The 14,583-nt window shown below is 48.1% G+C and overlaps 1 non-coding gene across 1 annotated transcript; it reads left to right on the top strand.

Moving 5' to 3' along the window:
* The first annotated feature begins 8,248 nt into the window (after nucleotides 1–8,248).
* LOC118662298 lies at nucleotides 8,249–8,359 on the top strand. Its single transcript, XR_004969686.1, has one exon. It is a non-coding gene; the product is annotated as a U6 spliceosomal RNA (small nuclear RNA).
* Nucleotides 8,360–14,583: the final 6,224 nt, after the last annotated feature.

Below are 14,583 nucleotides of genomic sequence, written 5' to 3'. Positions count from 1 at the left end.
AGGCTACTCAGGCAGGTCTCTATGGTCCCACCTTGACTTCTACTGTGCATGTGCCCAGCAGAGGAGTTGCCCTTTATTTTTCATTCCTCCCCCCAGTAATCTGTGAGGAACGGGCTGGTGGTTCCCTGGGGAGAGTGTGAAGCTGTACCTCCTAGTGAAGCGAGCAAGCTTATGGTTCCGCTCCCTCGTTCATTCAGCTGCATAGTGTCTGATTCCCTTTGCGCCCTTCCTCATTACTATCTAACTGCCTACACTAACCATAGACACACTTCCTGCGATGGTGAGGGCAGGGTACTGAGATAAAACAGCGCCCCAACCAGGCACACTGACCCAGAGGACGCCTGACCCTCGGGGCGACACAGGGCTCTCCCCTAGAATATGCGCGTTGAAAGGGTAATACAGAGGCTGGACTTGTCCCCTGCTGCCCAGGGCTTACCACCACCAGATGCCAAAACCTAGGAACCGGCCCTCCGTCCTCTTCTGCCTCTGCAGCACACGCATTGCCCGCCCCACACCTTGCGATCCTGCCCGTTTCCTTCAGACAGGCTAGCTTTCTGTTGCTTGTGGCCCAAGAACTTTAATATACATGTAAAGGAGCCTGAAAGAGTGTATAGACAGAGGCCTTCGGCATCCTAACTCCATGCACTTGCCCAAAGCTCATTCTCACTCGTTCCCCAGTGCTCACCCCCTCCATCCGGCCAGTCTCCTCTCTGCTCAAGCTGAGTCCGTTCCGGCCTATGCCCAGGCCACTCTTCTGCAAAAACCACCCTCCACACCTCAAACTCCACTTTTCCTCAGCCACAGAAATTCTACCCGTCCTCCACGGCTCCTCCTAACCCTCTCAGCACACTCTGAGCTACCACAATACTAACCACAAAATAAGAATCAAGCCCAAAGTATGTTGCTTTGTATTGCTATTTACTTGGTTTGTAAGACCTTTGCTCATAGCAACCTTATACTCTCCTGGTGTTGTACAGGGAGGGTCTAGCACAGGCTGGGCACAGAGCAGAGGAACTGAATTGCTTGTCAGATGGCCTGGCAGAGACTGCTACCACGTGTTCAAAAACTGTTTTACTGCACATCTCACGTCCCCTCGCTTTTAGGCATGGCCAATGACTGTGTTCCAAGGGCCACTGGAATGTGAGCAGAAATGATGTGTGCACTTTCAGTCCAAGACTTTAAGAAGCAGGTGTAGGTGGGACCACCCACACCCTCCTAACCCCCTTTGGCTACATGCAGATGACAGTGAGGCGCTAGAAGACGATAGAGGCTAAGCTCTAAATCACGGTGGAGGAAGCCCTCTGCCCACCAAGAGCACGTGCTTTGAGCAATTACATAAGTGAGGAATGATCTCCTATTGTATTTGAGCATTTGTGAGAGCCCTTGTTGTGGCCCATTTGTTAGAGCGGCTCACATTATGCAGCGATCACCGATGCTGGTCACAATGGTGTGGGAGAAGGTCATGGTGTTTGCAGTGGGAATCATGGTGAAGGTGGCCAGTGGGTATGGAACTATGGTAACCGTGAGGATGGCAGGGAGGGTGACCACGACAATTTTAATAATTATACAATCTGGCTGATGTTGGTAATGATTGTGCGAGTAACTATAACAATAGTGATTTCATAGGCACTGATGAAGACTTTGCTGTTACACAGAATTGGCAACTAGGCCCAAAGCTGATGGAAGAGAGTCACTGAGTCCTCCTTCTTTAAACAAGGCCACCAATATTTAGGCAGCAGGCACTTCCTCGGAGACCAGTAAGAGTTGGCAGAAAAGGCCCCACCTTGATTAGCTACCACCCACCATGCTAACGTGAGGAAGGGACCGAGGAGCAGGAGGGAGAGTCACGTTGCTGAGGATACAGCATTTGTGGTGACAGTTACTCTCTCCCTAGCCTTCCCCTGCCCCAAAGCCAAGATTGGAAGAGGGTGGGAGAGGCTGGGAGAGGATGGGGGAGGGTGGGGGAGGATGGGAGAGGGTGGGAGAGGGTGGGGGAGAGGGTGGGAGAAGGTGGGAGAGGGTGGGAGAGGACTGGAGTGGGTGGGAGAGGGTGGGAGAGGGTGGGGGAGAATGGGAGAGGGTGGGAGAGGGTGGGGGAGAGGGTTGGAGAAGGTGGGAGAGGGTGGGAGGAGGTGGGAGAGGGTGGGAGGAGGTGAGAGAGGGTGGGAGAAGGTGGGAGAGGGTGGGAGAGGACGGGAGAGGGTGGGAGAGGCTGGGAGAGGCTGGGAGACCGCTGAGAGGGCCTGTGACAAGGAAGGACCTGTATCTCTTTCCCCTGAAACCTGCCTGTTGATCTGTCCTGTGTGTGGCAAAGGCCTGTGGTTTCCGCCTGGAGCGGGTAGATGAGCTGAGCTTAGTCCCTGCACCAGCACCCTCCCCCCAGGCTGCCCATGGAGGCAGGAGGCGGTGGGGTGTCGTGCTGGTGATGGGGTCTGAGCTCACCCTGACTTGCCATGGCTGGGCCCTGAGAAGAGTGGAGGTCCTGCAGGGCCCTCCAGAGAGCCCACACTCCCTCAGTGTGGACTCTGAATCCCACGAGAAAGCCAGGAAGTGGACATCTGCCAAACAGCGAGCGTCTGTGCTGGTTGGTGTCTGGTGATGACCATCAAGAGGGGTCTGCAGCCCGGCCAGTGTGGTTCAGTGGTTAAGTGTCAACCTGTGAAGCAGGAGATCGAGGTTCGATTCCCAGTTAGGTCGCATGCCCAGGTGTGGGCTCAATCCCCATATAAGAGCATACAAGAGGCAACTGATCAATGATTCTCTCTCATCATTGATGTTTCTGTCTCTCCCTCTCCCTTTCTCTCTGAAATCAATAAAATAATTTTTTTAAAAAAGAGGAGACTGCAACAGCAGTGATAAGAATAAATGAAAGAGCCCTAACCGGTTTGGCTCAGTGGATAGAGCATTGGCCTGCGGACTGAAGGGTCCCAGGTTCAATTCCAGTCAAGGGCATGTACCTCGGTTGCGGGCACATCCCCAGTAGGGGGTGTGCAGGAGGCAGCTGATCGATGTTTCTCTGTCATCGATGTTTCTAACTCTCTATCCCTCTCCCTTCCTCTCTGTAAAAAATCAATAAAATATCTTTTTTTAAAGAATAAATGAAAGAAAAGAGTGTGTGTGTCTCTCTCACTCCTTCTTCACTACCAGCCTGGGAGAAGCAGGGACTTGGAGATGAGAGGGAGGTGGGAGGAGATGGCCGTTCACTTATGAGAAAGTGGGTTTTAAGTTGAATGAACTTGCATAACAAAGCACAAGAGCTTGGGGCAATGGAAAATTGTCCAAGATATTATTAAAGGATGGGAAGGGGAAGTCCACAGAGCACAGATAAAGTGCTTACTTGCAGGGGAAATACAACCATTCCATGTTTCTATGTCAATGTGAGCATCTTCAATAGGCTGATTACATCATGAAGGGAATGAAGGTAACTCATTAATTTTTTTCATGAAATGTTTACCAAGTAGCTACCAAATTCCAGACCACTTGTTCACGGGAATGATGCTGACAGGAACCACCAGGCGAAAGCTAGTCTCATTTAGATGCTGGGGCCTGAGTTCCTTTGGCCCCTGGTGTGCCCTGGGCCATCTCCGCCTGTAATGAGGATATGGTGTGCCCACTATAGTAGAGACCCAATTTAATAAAAATTGAGCAAGGTCGACATTTATTGTTCACCCCTGAAAACACCCAGGTAAGAGAGCCGGGTGTGGACTCTGAATCCCACAAGAAAGCCAGGAAGTGGACATCTGCCCCCCCCCCCCCCATCGGTCTGCATTTGCCCGCTGCTCTGCCATCCTCGTCACATGGCTTCCATCTCAAGGGAAGCTCCCACCCACAGGTCCACGTCCAGCCAGTCGCAGAAGAGAAGTGGAAAGGAAGGCGCACACCTGCCCTGAGAGGGCGTGGCCCGGAGGCAGCAGCTGTCACTTCCGCTCGCCCTCCATTGGCCAGAACCTGGTCACACGGCCACACCGACGCCCAGGGCGGCTGGAATGTCATCTTGAGCTGGGTGGCCACGTGACGGGTGAGAAACTCCTTTGCTGCGTACAAAGGAGAGATGAATAACGGACAGAGCTGGCAGCCTCTGCCACACATGGTGGCTACACAGCCAAAGTGATCTTTGAAGAAATATAAGTTGGATTCTGTCACCCTTACCCAAATTAAAATATTTTTATTCCATTGCAATAAAACCCAATCCCCCCACCACCACCATCCACCCACCCTGCCTTGTAAGATCTGGTACCTGCCCTCATTCAAACCTCACCCTGTACCTCGTTTTCCTGGCTCATGATTCTCTGCCCACAAGGGCCAGATTCTGTGAGATCCCGTAACATGCAAGCTCCTCGCCATGTTGGGGCCCTTGGGTTCTTGGTTCTCTCATCCAAGGATGCTCTCCCCTCAGCCCTGCTCATGGCTGGCTTCTCCCCATCTTTCAGGCCCAGATAAATGGAAGCTCCTCAGCCAGGCCAGCCTCCCACCCCTCACCAAGCTACTCTGCAGGTACTTCTGTCAGGGGCCTTACCACCATCAGTAACCCAGCATTGATTTGTTCAGTTAGCCACTGCACGTCTCCCGCCTCCCCCCCCCACCCCCGGGATGGGAGCGTCCAGAGGGCAGGAGTCCTGTTCCTTGTTCACCATGGCAACCCCCACACCTAGCATGGGTAGGGACTCAATGCATACTTGCTAATAGCACTGAGGGTCTAAGACAGCCGTGAGCAAACTACGGCCCGCGGGCCGATCCGGCCTGTTTGAAATGAATAAAACTAAAAAAAAAAAAAGACCGTACCCTTTTATGTAATGATGTTTACTTTGAATTTATATTAGTTCACACAAACACTCCATCCATGCTTTTGTTCCGGCCCTCCGGTCCAGTTTAAGAACCCACTGTGGCCCTCGAGTCAAAAAGTTTGCCCACCCCTGGTCTAAGACCTTCTCCTCCCTTTCCACGAATAAATCTGTAGATAAGCATGTCAAATTCAAAGGCTAACACAGGCTAAATAAACAAGGCATACAGCCTGCAGGCCGCGAGTTTGACTTACTTACTGTAGATCCATATTCCCCATCACGCCTGTAGAGATTAAGTAGGTGATCTGGCCCCAGAAGAATCCTGATTTCACCTACACAACCAGCCACTTGATGGAGAACAGCTGGCCTGCTGCAGGAGGCCGCCCATTGTCTTCACTAGCAGAGATGTGCAAACAAGGATCCCGGAGCGCTGGTGAACCTTGAACCCATGGCAAGGGCCAGAGTTATGCACCGATTGTCTAGTCCAGACAATGGGGGCTCAAGCTATTTCCTGATCAAATAGTCTCAGAGTAAATCCTTCTAATATTTACTGACCTTTAAGATAGTCTGTCTGTTACTGCAATTGCCTGCCTGACTAAGGGCTTTATGTGACGAAGGGCTTTATGTGTATCCAATATTAAATAAAAGGCTGGCGAGGCCAGGGCACCAGTGGAAGTCCTTCCCCTTGAGTTGGGCTTGCCCGCCTGGCCCCCAATATTTCCAAATTATCTCTTGTCTCGTCTCTTTCATTTGCGTGCGGCCCCTCCTCCAGATCCTGAACCCTGAACCACGCAGGACGTGGGGGAACATATACACCTGCTCCTAGCTCTTCACCCAAAGGCACCACACAGATCCAAGAAGAGGAAAACTGCACACGGTCCCTGACATTAGGCCAGGAAATCACATCCCTAATAAAACATGGAGACAAAGAGCGAGGGGCGCTGTGAAGAGGAACAGGGCATCGCTGCCTGAGGCTGGTCGTTTGGGCGAATCCGTAAAAGTGAACATAAAGGCCCCGAGCAAGGAAGGGGGACTGCCTGCAGGTGCGGAGAGCCAGCGGTCCCGCTGTGAGGAGACCGAGCTGCTGGTCTCAGCCCCGCCTTCATTCACTGCAAGAACAAGGACAACTGGGCCCCCTCTCCACGCAGTGGCCTCGCCATCTGTTTGCTGAGAAGCTTGGACGAAGTCATGTCTGCGCTCCTTCCAGCTCCAACGCCCCCGGGAAGAAGGGCTTTCTTCGTTGGTCTCAAAGCCCAGGAACTGCTGCACTGAGTGGGTTCCGTCCAAATGCCTCCTCCCTCCGGGGCTGCAGAGCCCCTTTTCTCTTCACACTCTTGTTCAGTGCATCTCTCTGTCATCAAACACTGGCCAGGAGGCTGGAGAGGCTGCACCGCAGCCCAGCGCGGGGGCGGGGGTGTGAAGGGGGGAGGCGGGCTGGGAAGCCAGGATTGGCTTCTTGCCTTCTCGGGGTCCTTCGCCATCAGGAGGAAACACCCTGGCCCTCTGTTCCCGAGCCACATGCCAGCGAGGAGACAAGAACTGCTTGCTCAATAGCCACGGGACTCCCATCCTGAGCGCCAAGTCAGCACTGTCAGCAGCATCCTTTCTCATTCAGGGGGGACAGAGCTTCAAGCTATGTGTGGGGGTCCTGCATAGAGTGTTAGACACAGGAAAGGGAGAAATTCCGCCATGGCTGGGGAATGAAAAGACAACAGGAGAACTAAAGGACATATAGTGAGTTTCTGTTTTCAGTCTGTCCCTAGACCGCATGCTGTAACGACGTCCAGGATGGAGCTTCCCGTCATTCCCAACCTCGGGAAATAGGAGGGTGAGCAGGATAAGGGGGTGCCTGGCAGGGTGATGTGCAGGTCATTTTCTTTCGAGAGGGACTACTGACACAAATACATTGCTGGGGACACACAGCCACACAGGAAGTAGACAATCTGAATAATTCTATAACGATTAAAGAAACCAAAACTTTTATAAATTAAACAAAAATATTTCCACAAACAAAGCTCCAGGCCAAGGTGACTACCCCAGAAAACTGTAGCCAGAGCCTTTATAGACACAAAAAGAGGAGACGTGCCCCAGTCACTTCACTAGACCAGCGCAACCTCGGTCCCCACACCTGGCTGGCCGGCAGGAGAACGTCGCTGGGCCAGCTCATCACAGCCAGGCTGCAGGAGTCCTCTCACATGAGCAAAGTAAACCCCGCGGTCATTTAAAAGGCCACTACATCATGAAGTGCAACATTTAAAAATCAACTGACGTAACAGAATATAGGGGGGAAACCATATGATTATTTCAAAAGATACTAAGAAAGATAAATTTCAAGACCAGTTTATAATAAACCCTCAGCAAACTGGAAATAACAAGGAACTTCTAACATTTGCTCCAGAATACAACTAGCATCAAGCTGAACAAACATGTCCCCCCAGGGTCAGGGAGAGCTCAGGGTGGCTGCTCAGCACCGTCACCAACATTGCGCTGGGGCTGTGGCCCAGCAGAGGAGCAGAATGAAAGGCATAGTCTGGAAAGAAAAAATAAAACTATGAACAAATGGCCTGGGTATATGTGTTCACCATACAAAAAAAAAAAACTAATCACTGAATTTTGCAGAAATGCAAGATACAAGGTCAGTCTTTAAAAATCAATCTTATTTCTGTACCCGAGCAACAGACACTTGGAAATTAAATGTAAGAGATCACAGCATTTATCACAGCTACAAAAACTATTAAGAATTTAGGAAGGCCCTAGCCAGTTTGGCTCAGTGGATAGAGCGTCAGCCTGCAGACTCAAGGGCCCCAGGTTCAATTCCAGTCAAGGGCATGTACCTTGGTTGTGGGCGCATCCCCAGTGTGGGAGTGTGCAGGAGGCAGCTGATCAATGTTTCTCTCTCACTGATGTTTCTAACTCTCTATCCCTCTCCCTTCCTCTCTGTAAAAAAATCAATAAAATATATATTTTTTTAAAAAAAGAATTTAGGAAGAAACCCAGAGCCATGCTGGAGCCGGCGTGTCTGCTCGCAAAGACCCGCCCAACACACTTGTGTTGGTTCCCTGTTGCCCTGTAACAGGCCATCACTCGCCGGCAGCTGGTATTCCACGGCTCAGGGGGCAGAACCGCACAGTGAGGCGGGGTTCCCTGCCCAGGGTCTCACAGGCTTCGGCCACGTTGTGGGCTGGGCTGAGGTCTTACCTCGAGGGTCTGGAGAAAAATCCTGTTCCACCTTTTTTTTTTTACGGTTTAAAGTATTACACATAGTAGTACATATATCTCCTCTTTTTTTTCCCAATTGACATTCCCCCAGCCTCCCCTACCCCCTGTCACATGGTACTGGCACAAGAACAGACATATAGACCAATGGAATAGAATAGAGAATCCAGATATCCACCCAAACCACTTTGCTCAATTAATATTCGACAAAGGAAGGAAGAACATACAATGAGGTCAAGACAGTCTCTTCAGTGTTCGCTTCGGCAACACTTATACTAAATTGGAACGATACAGAGAAGAGAGATTTGCATGGCCCCTGCATAAGGGTGTCCAGCAAATCTTGTGACGCGTTCCACATTTAAAAAAAAAAAAAAAAGACAGTCTCTTCAATAAATGGGGTTGGGAAATTAAACAGATACATGCAAAAAAAATGAAACTAGACCACCAACTTACACCATACACAAAAATAAACTCAAAATGGATAAAGGACTTAAACATAAGACAGGAAACCATAATAATACTAGAGGAATCCACAGGCAGAGAAATCTCAGACATACGCTGAAGCAATTTCTTCACCAATACAGCTCCTATGGCAAGGGAAACTAAAGAGAACATAAACAAATAGGACTACATCAAAATAAAAAGCTTTTGCACAGCAAAAGAAACCATCAACAAAACAACAAGAAAGCCCACTGCATGGGAGAACATATTTGCAAATGTTATCACTGATAAAGGTTTAATCTCCAACATTTACAGGGAACTCATACAACTTAATAAAAGGAAGATAAATGATCCCATAAAAAAATGGGCAATGCCCTGACCGGTTTCGCTCAGTGGATGGCGCGTCGGCCTGCGGACTGAAGGGTCCCAGGTTCGATTCCGGTCAAGGGCGTGTACCTTGGTTGCAGGTACATCCCCAGTGGGAGGTGTGCAGGAGGCAGCTGATCGATGTTTCTCTCTCATCTATGTGTCTAACTCTCTATCCCTCTCCCTTCCTCTCTGTAAAAAAATCAATAAAAATATTTTTTTTAAAAATGCGCAATGGACCTAAATAGATACTTTTCTAAAGAAGACAGAAGGAAGGCCAACAGACATATGAAAACATGCTCAAAGTCACTAATTACCCGAGAGATACAAATCAAAACAACAATGCAGTACTATCTCACACCTGTCAGAATGGCTATCATCAACAAATCAACAAACGACAAGTGCTGGCGAGGATGTGGAGAAAAAGGAACCCTTGTGCACTGCTGGTGGGAATGCAGACTGGTGCAGCCACTGTGGAAAACAGTATGGACTTTCCTCAAAAAACTAAAAATGGAACTCCCATTTGACCCAGTAATCCCACTTCTAGGAATATATCCCAAGAAACTAGAAACACCAATCAGAAAGGATATATGCACTCCTATGTTCATAGCAGCACCATTCACCATAGCTAAGATTTGGAAACAGCCTAAATGCCCATCAGCAGATGAGTGGATTAAAAAACTGTGGTACATCTACACGATGGAATACTATGCTGCGGTAAAAAAGAAGGAATTCTTACTATTTGCAGCAGCATGGATGGAACTGGAGAGCATTATGCTAAATGAAATGAGCCAGGCAACGAAAGAAAAACACCACATGATCTCACTCATTCATGGAAAATAAGGAACATTATAACCTGATGAACAAAAAGATAGATACAGAGGCAGTAAAACAGATACAGACTGTCAAACTACAGTGGGAGGCTGGGGAGTGTTGGGGAGGGGGTGGTAAGAGATCAACCGAAGGACTTCTATACATGCACATAAGCACAACCAATGGACTCTTCCACCTTATTTTTTCTGGCACAATTCACTTCCTTGCTGCTGGAAGACTGAGTCCCCCCTCCCGCAGGCTGTGGGCAGGGACCATCTCAGCTCCCAGGCTGCTAAGTCATCAGGAGGGAGCCTGCCTCAGGTTGCATACTTCTCTGCTTCCAGTCTCTCTAACTCACACTTCTTCAACCAGCCAGAGACACGCCCTGCTTTTAAAGGGCTCCTGTGACTCGGTTACACCCCTTGGATTGTCGGCCTACCTTAGGTCAGCTGTGCCACTATCACGGGAAACCTAATACAGGGGTACATTCCACGTCCTCACAACCTAAGGACTACGCAGTGTGTACACCAAGGGGGCGGGAAGTCCTGGGCCTTCCTGGCGGCTCCTGCCACCACAGCATTTCCTCCAAACCCACGTTCATTGCTCTCACGCTGTTATCTTGAAATCCACGTCGGTGGGAGTACTCGCACCACAGAAATTAGCAGATGCCGTAAATCGGGGCTTTCCTGTTGCCCTGCATCCCAAAGAGCAGGTTTGTCAGCAAAGTGCTGAATAAATCTAACAAGAGATGGACCCGACTCTACACTGAGTGAGGATGGCCCACATGCATGGGCCATACCTGGTCCATGGATTGGGAGACTCGATACTGGGAAAATGTCAGCTCTCCAGCAGTGATCTGTAGGCACAATCCAATCTCAATCAAAATCTCACTGGCTGTCTGTGTAAATCATGTGATTCTAAAATTAACACGGAGGCGGGCTCTCTCTGGGGCACGCCCACGCCTTGTTTGTGGGAATTATAGGAACTGACAATACTAAATCCCGGCAAGAACGTGTGTAACTGTAACTCTCATTCACTGCTTCTGGGAACGCAGTTAAGACAGCCGCTGACACCCTCTGAGCAACAGCTCCACCCTTGAGTGTGGTCACCAACAGTGACATAAAAGAGTCTCAATAGTGGCTTTATTTAGGAATGGAAGACAACTCAATTACCTATGAGCAGAAGACTAGACACATAACTTATGCATGTTCATAAAATGGAGTTTAACATAGCAGTGAACAAAAATTAACTACAGCCACATACAACAGTGAGTGAGTCACCCAGATATAATCATGAGTGAAAGAAACACAAAAGAGTACATACAGTACACATTTAATGAAATTTAAGAAGAGGCAAACTAAAACTTCTACATTCATCAAAGACATTTGGGGGATAATTAAGACGATGTAAATAAGTACAGTATTAGAGATTTGTTCATTTTCTTAGGTGTGATGATGGTCTTGTTACCTTTCATCTGAAATAATTAAGAGTGAAGTGTCATAATATTTTTCAACCTACTTTTAAATAGTAAATACTAAGATCATTATTTTTATTATTAAAAATAAAGCTATTTTCATTTTGGAAAATTATGAGAAAGAACTATAGTTTTCTCATAAAATATAATATAAATGCTTCATTTTGGAATAAATTTTTAACCAGGAATAAAGGGAAAGATTGATATAGTTGACATATTAAAATTAAGAACTAGTAAGAACTTCTTTCGTCACAAGGTTAGTAAGAGAAAGGGTAAGCCACAAAATGGGGGACGAGGTTAATGAGTATTCGCTTTACAATAATGCATTAGGCTGCACGTTTAATGTCATGTGCTTCTCTGTGTGTTTTTGTTTTCCACAGAAGCAAATAAAAGGTTAAAAAGACATTGGGATGTAAAGGACCCAGTGGATTTGCTCAGCCAGTAGCCCCTGAGGAGGCCTTTATCTTGCTTGTTAAATGGGTCGTTTAGTTGAAAGGAGGGGTAGCTCTGCTGCCTGTGGAAGCCTTGAAAACAAACACACACACACAAAAACTAACAAGCAATTTTCTCCAAAGTGCTGGGGAAGAAGAACCTGGGGCAGTGAAGAGGTGGGAGCCGCCTGGGGAGCCGCCTGGAAAATATAAAACATGAAGCCAATTAATTTTCCCTGATTGGCATAAAAATTAATTTGCCTAGAATTATTCATGCTGAAGGGTTCTAATTATTCCTCTCCATCAAGATGAAAATTGAATTTTGTGCAAGGAAAACAAGAGGGACGCCAGAGGAAAATGGTGGGAGACAGGCCTATAGGGAGGGAGCAGCTGGGACCCAGGGGGTGACAAACACATAAGCATCCTGAGCTGTGTGTTTGGGGCGAGGGGGGAGATCCTCGGGGCCAGCTGCTGGAAGTTGCTCTCCCCTGAGAGGAAGCACTGAGTCAGAGAAGCACACCCGAGTGCCCATGCTGACAGCTCCGGCCCAATATGTACCAAAGCTGGGGAGACCCAGAGCTCCCCCCTCAGCTGATGCCGGTGCTGGCGACAGCTACATAACAAAATAAAAGGATGTGCTGTATGTGCATCTCTGCTGGTGACGGGTGTTCAATAAATGCCTGATGACTCACTGCTGCATTACTCATCTTTCAGCAGCCCACTGAAAAGTCACACCTAGAACTAAGGTAACTGAAGGAGAACCAAGATGGCGGCATAGGTAAACACCAGAGTTTGCTGCCTCGAACAACCACTTCAAAAATACAACTAAAAGATGGAACGGACATCACCCAGAACCACAGGAAAGCTGGCTGAGGTTAATTCTTCAACTAGAAGGAAAGAGAACAGCATACTGAGGCTCAGAGGAGGCGCAGTGCGGAAAATACAAAGGTGCGGAGCGGGCTGGTGGCTGAGGGCGCGGTTGTCGTTTTCAATTGGGAGGGAGGCTCAGGCTCTGAGCTCCAGTTCTGGGCGAGTCTCTAGGGACCCAGACTCAAACAGGAGAAGCGGGACTGTCTGGCATCAGTCGGAACGCGAGGGCAGCTTTCTCTCGGAGGTTTGCAGCGGTTGCTGGGACTCTGAGAGGCAGAGCCTCTGGGGACGGGACTGAGAGCAGCCATAACTGCTCGCTCTGCCTGCCCTGTTAGATCCCGTGCGACCAGCCCCGCCCAAGCCCTTCACAGAGCCATTTGCTGGATAGCCTCAGGCAAAGGCTAGATTAGCACCTCCCCAGAGGACAGAAGTTTTCCCACTACAGACACAGCTGATTCTCACAGCCAGTTGGCCTGGAGGTCAAATCCCCCCAGTATCAACTACAACAATCAAAGCTTAACTACAACAAGACTGCGCACAAAGACCACTAGGGGGTGCACCAAGAAAGCATAAAAAATGCGGAGACAAAGAAACAGGACAAAATTGTCCATGGAGGATATAGAGTTCAGAACCACACTTTTAAGGGCTCTCAAGAACTGTCTAGAAGCCACCGATAAACTTAATGAGATCTACAAGAAATCTAATGAGACCCTCGATGTTATGATAAAGAACCAACTAGAAACTAAGCATACACCGACTGAAATAAAGAATATTATACAGACTCCCAACAGCAGACCAGAGGAGCGCAAGAATCAAGGCAAAGATTTGAAATGCGAAGAAACAAAAAACACCCAACCGGAAAAGCAAAATGAAAAAAGAATCCGAAAATACGAAGATAGTGTAAGGAGCCTCTGGAACAGCTTCAAGCGTACCAACATCAGAATTATAGGGGTGCCAGAAGATGAGAGAGAGCAAGATATTGAAAACCTATTTGAAGAAATAATGACAGAAAACTTCCCCCACCTGGTGAAAGAAATGGACTTACAGGTCCAAGAAGCGCGGAGAACCTCAAACAAAAGGAATCCAAAGAGGACCACACCAAGACACATCATAATTAAAATGCCAAGAGCAAAAGACAAAGAGAGAATCTTAAAAGCAGCAAGAGAAAGAAACTCAGTTACCTACAAGGGAATACCCATACGACTGTCAGCTGATTTCTCAACAGAAACTTTGCAGGCCAGAAGGGAGTGGCAAGAAATATTCAAAGTGATGAATGCCAAGAACCTACAACCAAGATTACTTTACCCAGCAAAGCTATCATTCAGAATTGAAGGTCAGATAAAGAGCTTCACAGATAAGGAAGAGCTAAAGGAGTTCATCACCACCAAACCAGTATTAGATGAAATGCTGAAAGGTATCCTTTAAGAAGAGGAAGAAGAAGAAAAAGGTAAAGATACAAATTATGAACAACAAATATGCATCTATCAACAAGTGAATCTAAGAATCAAGTGAATGAATAATCTGATGAATAGAATGAACTGTTGATTATAATAGAATCAGGGACATAGAAAGGGAATGGACTGACTATTCTTGTGGGGGAAAGGGGTGTGGGAGATGCGGGAAGAGACTGGACAAAAATCGTGCACCTATGGATGAGGACAGTGGGTGGGGAGTGAGGGCGGAGGATGGGGTGGGAACTGGAAGGAGGGGAGTTATGGTGGGGGGAAAAGAGGAACAAATGTAATAATCTGAACAATAAAGATTTAATTATAAAAAAAAAAAGTCACACCTAGTCTGAGCCAACCCTGTGCTAAGTGCTGGCGGTGCAGAGGGGATGGTCAGCATTTACACCCCCTGGAAGCCCACTGTCTGTGTTACACTGCAATAGACCATTCGAGTGGCCAGAAGTGTTCTTAGGGAGGACAGAGGTGCAAGTCTTCTATCACTGAGAGGCACAAAGCACTGATGAGGAGAAATGAAGACCTAAACATATGGACATGCAAAGAACCCCGATTATCAGTGCATGACGAGTGGATTGACTTGCTTTACTGCCTATCAAAACATTTTCAGATGATGGTTGCTGGCCAGGGTTCCTCAGACAGAAGCAACAGGGTGTGCACATGCCCAGAGAGATTTACTTTAAGAAATTGGCTTATACAGTTACAGATTTGGTAAGTCCGAAATCTGCAGA

The sequence above is a fragment of the Myotis myotis genome, unplaced genomic scaffold, assembly GCF_014108235.1.
Source record: "Myotis myotis isolate mMyoMyo1 unplaced genomic scaffold, mMyoMyo1.p scaffold_m19_p_8, whole genome shotgun sequence".
NCBI classification, from domain to species: Eukaryota; Metazoa; Chordata; class Mammalia; order Chiroptera; family Vespertilionidae; genus Myotis; species Myotis myotis.
This window is presented reverse-complemented; position numbering and strand designations above follow the sequence as displayed.